Genomic DNA, 15,506 nt, shown 5'->3' with positions numbered 1-15,506 from the left:
CAAGCTTCTCTTCAGCTTCTCACGTTAGATTTCATTTCTTAGTCCTGCTAGATCTGAATGGTAGAAACCCCTGAAAAATCACGACTAATGTCATTACAAAACAAAGATCCTTTTGTATCAATCTTTAAACTACAGAAAGTAAGAGCTTTGTTACAGCAGCTACGTTCTCAGTATATAGTTAATAACTTCTAGAATTCACAATGTATTTTTCCACACTAGAATATGTGAAGTATTTAACTCCATTTTAAACATCTGACTTTTTTAATATACTGTTGCTTCTAGAGAACAAGCTAGATAGATTGCATTTCCTGTTGTCCATATGTCTCTGAAAACAAATAAACTTTTCCATTTATCCTGTTTCTGCCATAATTCTTCAGCCAGTGTCAATGGAAGAGCAGAAGGCAGGATTCAGGCTGCTGGACTGTCTCTTGTTTGAGCTCCACCCTGTCATACCAGAAGGAATTTAGTAGCAAAGTGACGGTTTTAGCACAAGTAGGAGGTCTGTCACCCCATTCAGAACAGGCAAGCAGCACAGTTGAAGGCCCAACAGCTAACTTGCTTCTCTCAGGAAATAGCACTGGTCTGAATGTTTAAGAGCAAAATGCCAAATACCAGATCAAACAATGCTTCCTTTTTGCTGAAATTTATACATATAAAATTTCATGAAAATCAAAGCAGTATAAAAACCTGTACTATTTCAGACCATATGTAAATATATAATAAGATGACTAGTTCTGTAATTTGATAAAGAATCCATTTAGATATATTGACCTTTAGCAGGCTATGAAGGGCACAGGAATTTTTTTTTTTCTTAAGAGAAATACCAGTACAGTATTTTTGTTGTACTGGCATTTTATGAGGCTTAAAAAAATATTTAGTAAGATATATCAGATTGTAACAACATAAGGGGATAAACTGTCTTTGCTAATGAGAATAACAAACCTATGGAAGTTTACACCTTACAGTGTTTAGTGCCTTACAGGAACAAAAAAAAAGGCAAAAGCATAAAACACTGTATATTATTTTAAGGCAAACAGAACTTACTCCATACAAAAAAAAAGTCAGTGGGATGAATCTGACAATTATGCTATGCAACAAACCAGCTAACACCAATGCAAATATGGACCTAAATTCAAGCTAAACTGAACAGCAGTGGTAGTTAGCCTTCCAATAATTTCATAACTCCCCATCAGTTTACATTTCTAGGCCATAGTTAAGCCAAAATGTAGAGCTAATGAACAACAGCCTGTCCCCCACAGTTGATGAGGGGTCTGTGATGACGATGGAGGTTCCTCCCAACCTGAACTTCGTAATATGTTTATAATATGAGCTACTGTGCTCTGCATAGGAACACACTGCTGCCAGCCAGCATCAGCCAGGCTCAGGAAAGTCCACAGTGCTCCTCCTAACTCTAATTCTTCACATTACACCAATGCATTACTAAAGTTAAGAATTCACTGTATTAAAGAGTTAGTACACAGGGCTACATGTGTACCTTTCAATCTACTCAGACAAAGAGTCGGCACACAGAGATATTTTCCAAGGAGGACAGAAGGACCTGAAATGTGAGCAGTCATGCTCATGATCCCTGACTCCCTTTAAGGAAAAAAGCCATGTAAGGCTTTTTCATGCAGCAGACTTCAACCCCCAGGTCATTCTCTGCTCATCTAAGCAGTGTCCGGAGGAGGGGAGGGAATGGCTGCTGCCCACACTGCCATCCCACCTGCCTGGGAAGGGAGGTGAGCAGCTGTCCTCTCTGCTATGCAGGCAGCCTCTGACCTCCTACCTCCCCACACCAGTGCAAAGGTCAGATCTCAGCAGGCCCCCAAGAAGGGCAGAAATGGCACACACAGGCTCCATGTATGTGGTGCCCAAGATGTGTGGGAAGTCACCACCTTAGCAAGAGAGCCAGGCACACCACACTGCTCTCAGCATCTGCCCCATAGCCCACTTTCTACATGGAAACCTGTGCACACCAGTTGGAAAGCAAAGAGGTGCTCATGAAACATCCAGCAGTTCAGACATGTCCCTTGACAGGTCAGCTGTGAACAGAGATGGATACAGAGTGACCTGGTGGCTACCTCACTGCAGCCCTCCCATGCCCACCGACAGAGCTGAGAAAACTAAATAACCCCCAAACAAACCTTTGCTGCTACATAAAATACTCTTAAATGATGAAGTCAAAAACCAGTGGTGTTTGACTGGAAATATTCTCTTGGAGTGTGCTGAGTTTATACAGTTTTAAAGCAAATTCTTTGCTGACAAGCATTTGTAGAGGAACACAGCAGCGCTGAGATACCATAAAAATGATGTCTAATAATGAGGAGGATCACAGACAGTGGTGCCAGATGTGGGGCAGATGCAGAACTCCTACTCTGGGGCAGAAGAGCATTTTTCCTCAGTGAGGACTTACGGCCATTTCCACTCCCCCCACTTCTTAGGCAGCAAAAGGCTGGGATGAGCACAGGATTTCATTTGCTTTCAACTGGAACTTCTCCATTTAGTTTGGTTTCTGGAACAAAGATCCCCACATACCTATTCACAGTAAGAACTCTGTGTAGGAAAAGCTAAATGTGTTAAGGAATATCTGTTTGCCTGCGTTAGCAAATGGTCCCATTAACTGGGCTCAAAATGAGTTTTTGCTTTTTTTGTAGGCAATAATGTATTGGGAAAGTGAGGTGATGTCCTTCCAACGTGTTACCGTGTGGGTATGTACCACTATGCTACATGCCACACCAACAGGCATTGTTCAGTGTGAAGTGTTCACAAGCCAGCCTTCACAAGAATATTTTCCATATCAATGGACCTTGAACTTAGAGAGAAGAAAGAGGAGACTTCCAGACCTCCATGAGCTGTTTCCCTTCACTTTTTGCCTGACAAAGATCTGAAATGGACTAAAAGATTTTAGCAATCCAGAACTGGGTTATGCAGAGAAACATTGTATCCACACACTCAACAGAACGGAATGTGTGAAACATATTTATCTAGAAACTACAAACAAAAGCTGCTTCCTTCCTTAAAAGCTGTTCAGCTGTGTGTCAGAGTAAATTTTATCCCACTGTCAAGAGAGAGGTCCTGACTAACTAGTCCCTGTGCTTCAGCGCTACTGCATTAGCCTGACACTGTCAAGACACAGCATCACTGTTTTCATATTAAAACATAATTTATAACATCATCATATGTGACAAAGCTATGCAGTTGCTAGAAAGGTCATAAAGAACACAACTACTAAAAGAAAAGAAACAAAAAACTGCTGCATTTGACCTTAGTTCAGCAAAACTAGAACAATACTTCCAATTTCCAGCTCAGCTGTTCATCCCTCCCTAATCCAAATAAGTAGCTATATTTGTGAGCTTTCTAAAAAAAACTTTCAGTTCTCAGCAGCTGCACATACACAAAAAGAAATTACTAAAAATTAAACTGCGATTGGCAATCTGCAACTTCCAAAATCTTGCCTACTTTGAGAGGTGGAAATTGAAGAACTGTAGTATTCAAACTGATGTAAAACACATCTGTTATCAGATTGAATGATCTACGACTGACAAAAGAGCATGGGAGAAGTGTTGAAAACCTTACACAATGCACTATGGATGACAGTTATGCTAAGAGACAAAAATACCACAAAAAGATCACACAACCCAAACCTTGCTGCACATCAAACTGAATCACTACCAGATCTATATCACAGAGTCAAAGAATCTTAGAATGGTTGGGGTTGGGAGGGGCCTCAATGATCATCTAGTTATGACCCCCTTGCCATGGGCAGGGACACCTTTCACTAGACTGGGTTGCTCAGATCCACATCCAGCCTGGCCTTGAACACTTCGAGGGACGAGGAATCCACAAGTTCTCTGGGCAACCTGTTCCAGTGCCTCATCACTCTCACAGTACAGAATTTCTTTCTAATACCTAAAATAAACCTGTCCTCTTTCAGTTTAAAGCCATTCCCCCTTGTCTTGTCACTACATGCCCTTGTAAAAAGTCCCTCTCCAGCTCTCTTATAGTCCCCCTTTAGGTACTGGAAGGCCGCTCTAAGGTCTCCTTGGAGTCTTTTCCAGGCTGAACAACCCCAGCTCTCTCAGCTTGTCTTCACAGGAGAGGTGCTCCGGCCCTCTGACCATCTTCATGGCTCTCCTCTGGATTTGTTCTAACAGTTCCATGTCCTTCTTGTGCTGGGGGCCTCACTTCAAGTGGGGTCTCACAAGAGCGGAGTAGAGGAGCAGAATCACCTCCCTTGACCTGCTGGCCGCACTGCTTTTGATGCAGCCCAGGATGTGGTTGGCTTTCTGTGCTGCACATGCACATTGCTGAGTTGTGTCAAGCTTCTTGTCAACCAACATCCCCTAGTCCTTCTCTTCAAGGCGCCTCTCAAACCATTTTCTGTCCAGTCTGTGTTTGTGCTTGGGGTTGCTAGAAATTCTCATCTGACCGTTTTTTTCTGGAAAAAAACCCACCACCACCACCAACAAAAAATGCTTCTAGTCCAGATATATTCCTGATTAGAATGACTTTTTAAGTAAAACAGCATGAGATTTGGATGAAACCAGAGAGGAAGCAAATGAGCATTAAACGAGCATGAGCAGCTTCAGCCTTTTCACATGGGCCCGTGGAAGTCTCTCTGTATGAGCAGGTAGTTGGCCTTTGTCTAGTTAAATACAAATGTCTGCAGCTGAGCTGGTCGTCACGGCTCCCTTCGCAGTCAGTAGAGAAAGGCCAGTGTCTCTTGGGTATACTCATTCCCATCCTGCAGTAAAGCTGTAAAATCCATGAGATGAACTGTGCCCTGCAGAGTTTCTGAAGAAGCCAGGATGCCACTGAAGAAAGCAGAAGAGAGGCTGGGAGAGCCCTTCTCATCACTCGCTCTGAGCAGCAGCACAGAAAAGAAGCAGTGCCCTCCCTGACTCTTCTACGGCAGAACACATCTTCAAAGAAAAATCCTGAGGTTTTTCAGGTATGCCATCTCTGTCAGAGATGGCAACCAACAACTGCAGGTAACATTTCAAAACTGTGACACAAACACACAGAAGAACTCTCAAAAATACAGTGGGATTTTGGTTAACTTTCTTCAGGCTTTAAATGCTGTCTGTTCAAAATAAAATATGTAACACAAATTTAGCCTATCAATCACATCTCAAGGTCCTCTGAGAGGAATTGGCTACTTTTTCTACATGCTACCTATTGCAGAATAAATGGTTTTCTCCCCTTAAGAGGTAAGGAGTAGGAAGGTTTCTTCTGAGCAATAGGTCCAATGAAACACATCCTGGATTCTGAGGAAGAAAATCACAGTGCTAAAGCACATTTGTTCATGTCTAGTTAGCTCTTGTTTCGATCTACAATATATTACACTGTAACTAAACATTTTCAAACATGCTTACCTGGAAAAGAATACATCTTTGTGTATTTCAGCAATACGTCTGCTTGATTCTTTTCAGCATCCTCCATTGTACCATACAGTTGTTCCCTGATTCATTTAGAATACTTAAATCTGTAAAATTTGCTGCAATTTGATTTATGTTCTTTTCCAGATACTGGGAATATGCAGAAGCAGGCAGGAGGGGCACAGTACTGTGATGGAAGTGAGTGTGTGAGAGAGGGCATTGCTGTGTTGATCCACCTGAGCATCGGGAAGATAATGCACTATCTCCTGGAGGCTGCTGCTCGTACCATGTGCTGCACATTTTCATTTTAATGTAGTCTGCTTATGGGCTTACTGTATGTCTGCAGGTTTGTGCATCAAAAGTAGAGTTGAATATAAGATTAAAAAGCTAAATGCAGAGAATAGCACCGCAATGTGAAAATAACAGATTACCATTAATTTTAGTTTTGTAGTAGATAATTCTACTACTACAAAGTAGTTGCAGAAAATTCAGGAAAATTTGTCAAAATTCAGGGAAATTACTGAACAGTCTTTAGAAAAAAACACTTTTGTACATAAACAGCTACACTTCACAGTACAGGAAAAATGAACTCGAGGCTAAAACCAGAGAGAAGACACTGAGTTGCCTTGTAACATAGTTTGACACATAGGATTTGACTCAGCACATGACAGACCGACTTGCCTGTGGGCTTCGGGTGATTTTGTGCCAAAATTAGTAGACTTCTCAGTGAGAGCTTGCATGGAACTATCATTAAGGGAAATCAGACTGAGGCAGAAAAACAGAAATACTTGTTAAATGTTGCTAAAACAGTTAAGGTTGATCATCCTAATCTGGTCTGCTTAAAACCTGATCATTTTTTAGGGTACACACTAGTTGTAACCATCCTTCTTTAGATATCCTCATGCAGTATGAGTGCAGATGCTGCTGGCATTTGAGATTAACAAGGGTGCGCCTTGTACATTTCTTTTCACTTCGAAGAGTTTCTACTGTTTCTCACTTTAGCCATGGCAGCTACTAGATAATAGGTGAATATTTAGAACAGGATTGTAAGAGAAAAATATGCAGAGCTTTCATTGTAGCCCTTCATACTTTCTTCCGAGCTCTTACACTCACTGTCAGGCCATACCCAAGCTACTGTACACAATGTACTTACTGAGCAAAATAAAAAAGGCATTCATCAGCACTCAGTACAGTGTGGAGAAAACAAGCATGTCTAACAGCTCCAAATCCACACTGCTGACCTGCATTTAACTGTCTGGATACAGAGATTCTTCCCAGCAGGCTGGAGGTTTCTGGTCAACACTACTTAGCAACAGAAGGAAGAGATGACCACAGATCCTGGACAGGAGCTGAACTCTTTAATGCTGGCTTGACCAGTGACTTCACAGGTAACATTGAAAAAGTCACTTCATATCTCTGTGCTTTCATCTCTGTCTGCTTTGCTCATAGCACTTCTGAGTGGGGGCTGCTTCTTCCTGAACAAGCATACTCTCTGTTGAGGACTTAGTGTGACCAACTGATATTGCTGTCAGTAAATGCAAAAAAACCCACTAACTTATTGAAAAAAACTCTTTAGCAATGAACTGTGTTAGCCACTTATCATAAAACACACTATCCAGAAAAACCTTAAATTTTACCTTTTTCTCCAGTGTGTTAAAAGTACAGATACTAGCAATGTGTATATAGCATGCAGGCACAACATAATTTAAAAGGCACCTGTATCATTACCTCTTCCAATGACCCAAACTCCTGGCCAAGCAGTGCTAACCATCTGTTGAACTTTGAGCATGGTATGATTGCATTAAACAGGCGTCAAGACACAGGAAGCCCTTCAAAGCTTTCACGTGACAAGGTCAAGTTTCTCCTTGATTCCCCAAGGCTCTCTCAGCAAGCAGACCATCAGGAGTTATCATGCTGGTGAGTAATGGCAACATTTTTAGTACTAAGATCTTCTTTGCTTTTCTAAATGCATCATTGCTTTGATGTTTTATTACACATCTTGAATACATCCAAGGTTATGAACGCTGCCTGCACAAACACCTGTTTTATCACTTTTTCATTAGCAGACTCCTTTCTACTTCTGTATCCTCTCTCAAACACCGGTTTGTTCAAAACTAAGCCTTACAGCATCTGGCCTCTTGCATGTGAAGTGAAACATAGGGTGTCTCCATGTCAAGATGCCCTGGGCAGAGGGGGCTTCTACCCACACAAAAGAGCCTCCCTATAGAGAAGCTCCAAAGCACGTGAGGAAGACAAGTGGGAAAACCACACAGCACTTCAGAGCCTTTCAGTGTTGGCACCTGAACATTACAGAGTAATTTTGAATTTTCTCTTCGCTACCTGAAAACAAGTGCTTGTATTCTCTGTAGTCTCCTAGGGCTGTACCTGGGACACTCAAACTCTGAAGAACACCATAATTAATAATTAACTGTTCATGAGACAGTGAAAAGAACTAAGAAAGAGGTGCTCAAAAACAGGTGAAAGTTTCTACATATGACAACATGTGGCTTAGGGGTGGAAGATGGACTCACACTGGAAAAGAAACATCGGAGGCCAAGAAAACAGGACCAACAGTAACAAAGGATCTTGGTGAGGGGTTACTGTTCTCTGCAAACAGTGGGGAAAGGGCTCAGCTTTCCAGCAGTGGGAACCTTACTGTGGCTACAGAGACCACAGAAATGCCCCAGGAGGTGGAGAGGCACTGAGGAAGACAGTAGCATTACTCTTGAAGAGCATGCTCCACCAAAGCTGCTTCTTGCTTTCCATTTCCACACCTTGGCCTTCCTCCCTGCTACAGGAATGGTCCAGTGCCTAGTGCACGGCACAGTGCCCACTGCGCTGCACAGGCACTAATGTTTTCTCCAGCTCCACCAGCTCCAGCAAATTGGGACAGCAGACCATCCACCCTCCTTCAAATTCCACAGAGAGGAAAGTGGGGCTTTTTCTGAGCTGAGCTCCACCAGCACAACCTAAACCCTGTCACCTCCTGCTGCTCCAGCCCCTAAGGATTCTGAGAAAATGTAGTAATTTTGTATTTAAAAGAAAATATATAGCATTGTGGTAACTATGCATCATTAAACAATTCTCTGCATAAAGAATGGGAAAGGGAAGCAGGCTCCTATCACTGTTACTTCTAATCTGACTCTCAGTCCTCACTCTGTAGATAAAAGATTTAAGAGGCTCCTTCAAACCCTGCACAGTTCTGGTAATTCAAGTTGTATCTCTAGTAGTTTTAGCAGCTTAACTCCCTCATTACATGTAATTCAATATGAATGTACTCCTACTGCAGAGATACAAGGAAAATAGCTATTCTTTTACTTAAGAACAGTAAAAAAATATGTGACCAAAATTTGATGGTCAAAAAAGTATCCTTTTGAAGGAAAGAAAACACTAATCCCTGTGTTTGCTCCTTTCCTCTGCATTTTATGCTCTACAAGGGAATCTATTTCTTTGTCATTCCTGACAATTAGGAGGCATATAGATAATATACTCTATTTTTTTTCCTAAGGTTTTTGTTCTGAGCTTTGTTTTTTACAGATATTTAAAAATCCCTGTAGTAGGAGAGCTATACCACATATTAAAACACAACACCTCTGTTCTTCAACTACACTAAACCAGGAGTCAGCTACCAAATATTCAGATCCAATATAAAAACATGTTAGAAATCGAACGAGGCCCCCACCAAACTACCCATTTCAGCAGGGAAAAACCAACCAGAAGGGCCTGACAGACCCTGAGCTACATACTTCACAAGGGAAGGCCATTCAAAAAAAGTCTGAAAAACAGGTAAAAGAACTATGTAGTGAACAAAGCTGAAATGACTGCCTGGTACATTTGAGAGGAAGAAGACACTTTGCAGTCCTATCTGCTCCTGTGGGCTTCTGCACCTCTGCAGAGCACCTTGCAACTGGAGAGGCTTCTGTGCTGGGACAGTGGCATCTGCCTGCGCGTGGATTGCACGGCACCCCGGTAACATCACAGGCATAATTCTGCAGATACAGAAAGTAGCACTATAGGCAAGCAGGAAACAGGCTGAGGACACCACTTCCAACTACTGCTTAAAGCATACCCAGTGACCTGATGCTCATCAACTGCACTTTTATAAAGGACTCTAACCATCAGAAATCTGACAGGAATACTCGATTTTTTCCCTTAGCAGGCAACTTTTTACAGGCCACTTAACAAATACCTGTGAGTCTCTGTTTGCTTCACAAGGTCCTTACAGTATTAAAATGTTCTGGTCTTCTTGCTCCTGGAGCCCCTCCAAGCCTGCCACACAAACCTAGTATGTACACCAATATGTTGTTGCATGGGCAACATACACCTGGTAAGGGTAATAAATATCAGTTCATCAGTGCTTTAAGTGAAATCCATGAATTCCCAACCATGTCTTATCACTAAATACAGGAAAGGAGCAACCTGGTTTTCGTGGTACATCTAAACACCATCTGCTTAAATACATTATAAAGTTTGAAATGAAAAGTCATGTAGGACCTATAATTTCTCTATATTCTCTTAAATGAAGAACAGAACTTCTGAAAAGGCCTAGCAACATTTCCACTTGGTTCAATGAAAAAGTGCAAGGTACAAGAAAAGTTACAGAAATTAACTAGAGAGTCCAGAGCAGGTAGTCCACAAAGTAATTCCTTTCACACTCCCACCACCTATGCACACCCAGTCTGTTTACCAGACTATGGGGAAAGTAAGACTGAGAAAGTTCAGAAACTGAATTCCAGAGCCTGGAAATACAGACTTCCATCTAAAATCATGAGAAATGCCTCATTTTTCAAATGCCAAATGACATGGCAAAACAAGGCAACAACCCCAGGTCAACTACACTACCTAATGTTACAGACCATCAATAAGATATAAGAAAGCAAGATTTTTCACACCAGACCACACTTTGATCGAAAGAAAAATTGGATGCTGGAAAAGAAAAAAAACCCTCTTTACTGTACACCATTCCATTGTAAAATGTGGAATAATCCTGACTGCTTCTGTTTCAAATTACTTTGTGCAGAGAAGCCAGGCCAGGCAATGGAATTCTGCATCTGCACCAGGTTTTTACTGCAAATAATAGAGGTGAAAAGGTGAATAGCAGAGCAAGTCTGGACTGCTAAACCAATTAAGCCCCTCTTGAAAAAGAATCCAAAACAACAGCAAGAGGTCAGATACTACAAAGCATCCTTTTCAGAGGTATTTCATTACACTTGGCTTTCTTCCTGGGTTGGAGTCCAGAAATACCAGCACTGCCGTATTTTTTTTCAAGAAATAAGTTGCTTGAATAATGTGCACCTTGTGCACTGCATTGGAACAGACAATCATTCATCTCCTTGATTTTTTTTTTTCTGTTCTGATCTCTCTTCCCTGAATTAAAGTATTTTTTTCAATTTTTAGCAGAAGCCTGAAAACAAACTTGTGAATTACAAACAAAAATCTCCTAAAAGGCAAAAAGACCGTTTCTTGGTAGTTCTTTATTCATTCCAGGGATCCCACCTCACTTTATGATGCGTACCAAGAAGTGTACAAAACCCCAAAGATGACCACAGCTGCACTGGAAATTGGTAAGAGTGAAGTCTAGCCTCCGCTGCAGCTCTGCTCAGTAATTTTTCCTATCACTGTAGGGAAGGCAGGACAGAGACACTCAAAGGAAACACCATTCTCATAATGAAGTCACAGATCTTTTATTTTAGAAAAAAAGATCTGTATGTAAATACTTTAAAATTATTCCTTTGATGTGTGCTCAATGATTGCATCCCTATCCCAGAGGAAATTTCTCATGCCCTTTAATTCTTGTCACCAAATTCACCACCTTTGACTCTGATTATGTCTGACGGCAATGGTCTAGTGACAATTGACTTCAGTCAACACTCAGAGAGAGCAATTTAAATAAATGTTATACTCTGTGCCTCAGAATCATGACAATTCAGTACATTCCTCCCTTTTTATCAGCACTGGGCCATCTGGAAGAAGCTGTTGCTTTTTAAATGATATAAAATTAACTTCCCTACCACTTGTGTCCTCTGGAAAACACAGAGTTATCAGCGAACCATCCAGCACTATGACACTTTGCCAGGCAGATTAAAATCTTTGAAAGGTATTTGCAATTTTAACCTCCATTGTAATCTCTGCTTCCCAAGGGATACCCAAAGGAGACAATGGCATTTTTATGGAGGTTACCACAAATTCAGCTGTAGTCTTGGATGTATCCCAATCAGCTCTCAAAGCCAGTTTAGACACACTTTGGATGTTAAGCACAGCAGTGTCTGCCTGCTTTCCCAAAGCAGGGGACATCTTTCTCTCCTACATAAGAGTCGGTGACTATGGGTGCAGACTGATGTTTGGCCACAGGGTGGATTTAGCAGCTCTGAGCCAGAAAGGTAGCCGGTCACATGCTCCTCCTGGCCACTGAGCTGTCCTGACTCAGTCACTTCTTTTGTTGCCCTTAGCCAATTTTTCAGCCAGATCTGTTCATCAGTCTGGCTTGCTGGTTGTACCTGCACACTGGGCAAGAACAGAAGTTCTCACAGCAATCCTTGTTGCTTTAGTTGTTTCCTTTCATCTCCATAGCACTTTACAGCCTCTAAATATTGTATTCATGCCAGATCATAAAAGTTGAATGTTTGCTCTGCTACTTAAACAGCAATTTAAGAGAGCAGCTTGAAATACTATGCCTCATAAAAATGGAGTTTGTCATGGAGGAGAAGGAAAAAGCATTGCAAACTGTAATCGTTCTGAGAAAATGTTGCTGGAAGATACATAATCCAATGTGACACTTGAAGTCCTTGTCATGGAGCATTTGATCATAAAAGAAAAAATATTAATTCTAAGGTCTATTTTCACATCAGTGCACTACACATCCTGTCAGAACAAACAGTGCACTAATGCAAATGATAAATAAAAAATATTTTATTTTCACAGCCAAAATATTTCCATTCCAAGAGTAACTGTAAAAATAGAGCTGCTCAAAGTGAATGTCACTGTGAGAACACTCTCTCATAACAGAAATTTTATATATCAGCGGAGGACGGTATGACATTATTACATCTCCTTAAGACAGAAAAAAATAAAGATTGACCTTTCTTTCCCACCTCGTGTTTCAAATATCAGCTGTTAAACAAAGAGTGACATAAATCGAAACAAACCACACACCTTAACATGTCACTCCACTAGGGAAAGCACTAGATTGTCCTAGAAAGTGCAGCAGCGCTGCAGCCATGGGTGAAGAATAGCCACTGAAGTGAGCATGCTAATGGGATTTCATGCTGGAATAACTCCTGAGGTCATCATGAAACCCAACAAGGTGGCCAAAGCCTTTTTCAACCCAAAGGATGGCAAAGGAGGACTTTTCACCACCACTACATCATGTATGTTCTCCTACTGTAAAGGACAGGAGCTAGCAGGTGAATGAAATTCCTGTATTTTAGAGCATAGCAGTGGTAACGAAAGGGCTGGAAAACAGAAAAGTTGCTTTCTACATAGCAAAGGAAAACTAGCCTTTCTCTGCTATGGAGCAGAGCCCAGAGAGCGAAAGGACATGTATGTGGTGTGTACATGGGACGTGTGACACCACAGGACACAGCCTCCTCCTCCTACTTGACGGACAAGGAGCAGACCGCATGGATTTTGCCAGAGGTGGGAGCACCCACGAACCCTCCGGAGCAAGCACTACTCACACCTTGTAACACGCGTTACCTTCCTGTGGGGTGGGGACAGACCACTTTTACCTGGATCACACTGCATCCACCCCCATGCCGGCCCGTATCCCCGGCCCGTATCCCATACGGCTCCCGCTCGGCACCCCTCGTGCTCCAGCGCTTCACGTGGGGAAACACCGGCTCCGGGCCGGGCCGGGCGAGGAGCACGTTGTCTGGTGCGGACCGGGAGACGCCCGCCCTGGCCCCGCGTCTTTCGGCTTGGTGAACCCCGAGTTCTCCCGGCCCCGCCGCTCCCGGCCCCGCTCCCCGGCAGAGCCGCTCACCCGCGCAGCGCAGGCCCTGCGAGAGGACGAAGCGGCAGCACAGGTCGCACCACGCTCCCCCCGCCGCCGGCCCGAACCGGTGCGGGGGCTGCGGCGGCGGCGGCGCCTCGAAGATGGTGCGGACGTGGCGGGGCCGCGGCGGGGCCGGGCGGCGGCGGCCGCACAACGCGGGGCCCGGGGCTCCGGCGGGCCCGTCCGGCGGCGGCAGCACCGCCCGGCCCCGCCGCGGCTTCTCCCGCCGGTCCATGCGGAGCGGGGCGCGCTGCCCGCCGCCGCCGCCTCTCCCCGCCTCACGCACGACACCCGCGGGCGAGGGGAGCGGGGAGGCGGCGGAGGGGAAGGAGGCACCGCGCCCGCGTCCTCCCGCGACCTGGCGGCCGCCGCGTCGCTTCCCGAGTCCTCTCGCCGTGAAACGTCTCGCCGGTCAGCCGGCCCCGTGCCCGGGAGGAACAAACCCCCATCGTTCGGCATAAACGCACTCGGGGACGCTGAAGCATCCCCTGGCACGGGGAGCTGGCAAGAACTGGTGATGCGCTTCAGTAGATTCCTATTAAAATGATATGGCTCAATGCCTTAAAGCAGCTACTGGGGGAAATGTTTCCCAGGGCTCGACAGCGGTGGCATAACCCACACCTGGGTGGGGAGGCAGTGGAAGCCTGGCTAGTCAAAGCGCTCATTCAACACTTGTGTCCATTTCCAGGAGCAGACCACGACTTTGAACGTGCCCCTGTTTGCAGTGCACCAGCAGCTCAACCTGCCGCTGCCGACCTTACCTGCCAACAAGCAGCGAAGTTCTCCAAAAGATGTCCAGGTACAACGACTGCAGGGTGAGCGGGTACCAGTGCCAAAACAGCAAAAGCCACTGAGGGATACTACCTCTAACCACATTTTTTTTTTTTTTAGTGATCAATGGAACAAATAACAACAACAAAAAAATCTGTTAGGAGCACAGAAAATTAGGTTGTGAGGCAGCCTTGCCACTGACAGAACCGGCTACAGGAGCTCCCAACAGTTAACCTATTCCTGTAACCTCTCTTCAAACGATATTGCTTGGTTCCCAGGACAATCTGTTCTGGCACTTGGCCTATCTTTACTACTAGAAGGATTTTTCCAAACTTGTAAACTGGATTTTTTTTTTCCAGGCACTACAGTTTATATTAATAATGTATAATCCTTTCACTGCAGACATGGTGAATGTTGATCTTCAGTAACAGCCTTGAGATTGATTACCAAAGACTTTTGCTTTCCCCTTCCAATATTCCCTTCTTTCAGCCAACAGATCTCATTTTTTTCCCAGTCCCATGCAGGTGAGTTTTCGAGACCCCACACATCCTTTTTTTTCCTCCCCTAAATTATCTTTAAGTGGCCAGCATCTCCTTTAACTTTGAAAGTGTTAAAAAAGGTTAATTTTTAAGTTTAAAAGTGCTCATCATCAGGCTGGTCACAGGCAACCAAGTTTTCCTCTGCACAGACTGGGGTGGGCAACCATCCCACAGCTTTTTTAGCTAGGTCCCTAGCTAGAAGCCAGCACAAGTGTAGCTGACCAATTGCGGCTACCCAGACCCATTACTGTGCCCTCCCTGGAAGGGATTTCACAGTAACAGCAGGCTATGCTACTACTTAGGAAGAGCTCTGGCTTTAGTTTTACTCAAATAAGTTTATGCAACTGCAGCTGAGTCGTCTTCTAGCCTTCAAGCTTAAAAATCCCACAAAAAGTAATCTTTCCCATTCAGCTTTTCCAATCCTTGCCATAGTATTAGATCCAAAACTATTCTACAATTACCATTTCTACTGTGATTAACCAAATTGGTACTGATTGAGCTCCTCCAGTGGACTGTTTCACACTGAGAAGAGATCAGGATTTTTGCCACCGTCACAGAGAACTAATATTGTTCAGAACATATATCAGCAAAGTGGTTTAAAAAAAAATTAAAATAAAAATGATTAGTCGCTCTACCATATCACCTATGCCAGTGATTCTGTTGTGCAGGACACATTTTCTGGACAGCTGGATAATGCAAGCTGAGCTGCAATTTGCTACTTCAGATTTCAGGCTTTGTATTGTGCTTACAAGGAAATAAAACTCTTCAGGCAATACTGAAATTATCAGAAAGTGAAATTATGGAAGGACAGAAGAACACACTGCA

General features: G+C 43.5%; 1 protein-coding gene across 1 annotated transcript in view; it reads right to left on the bottom strand.

Moving 5' to 3' along the window:
• Positions 1-13,433, bottom strand: part of RASSF3 (Ras association domain family member 3) — a 105,062-nt gene extending 91,629 nt beyond the window's left edge. Inside the window, exon 1 of the mRNA XM_050325366.1 lies at positions 13,360-13,433. The gene's annotated coding sequence lies outside the window, so the exon portion shown is untranslated. The remainder of the gene's footprint in view (positions 1-13,359) is intronic.
• Between the last annotated feature and the right edge of the window lie 2,073 nt (positions 13,434-15,506).

The sequence above is a fragment of the Myiozetetes cayanensis genome, unplaced genomic scaffold (genome assembly GCF_022539395.1).
Source record: "Myiozetetes cayanensis isolate MyiCay16 unplaced genomic scaffold, myiCay2020 scf3, whole genome shotgun sequence".
Lineage (NCBI taxonomy): Eukaryota > Metazoa > Chordata > Aves > Passeriformes > Tyrannidae > Myiozetetes > Myiozetetes cayanensis.
The sequence above is the reverse complement of the archived record's forward strand: the minus strand, read 5'-3'. Positions and strand labels throughout refer to the sequence as shown.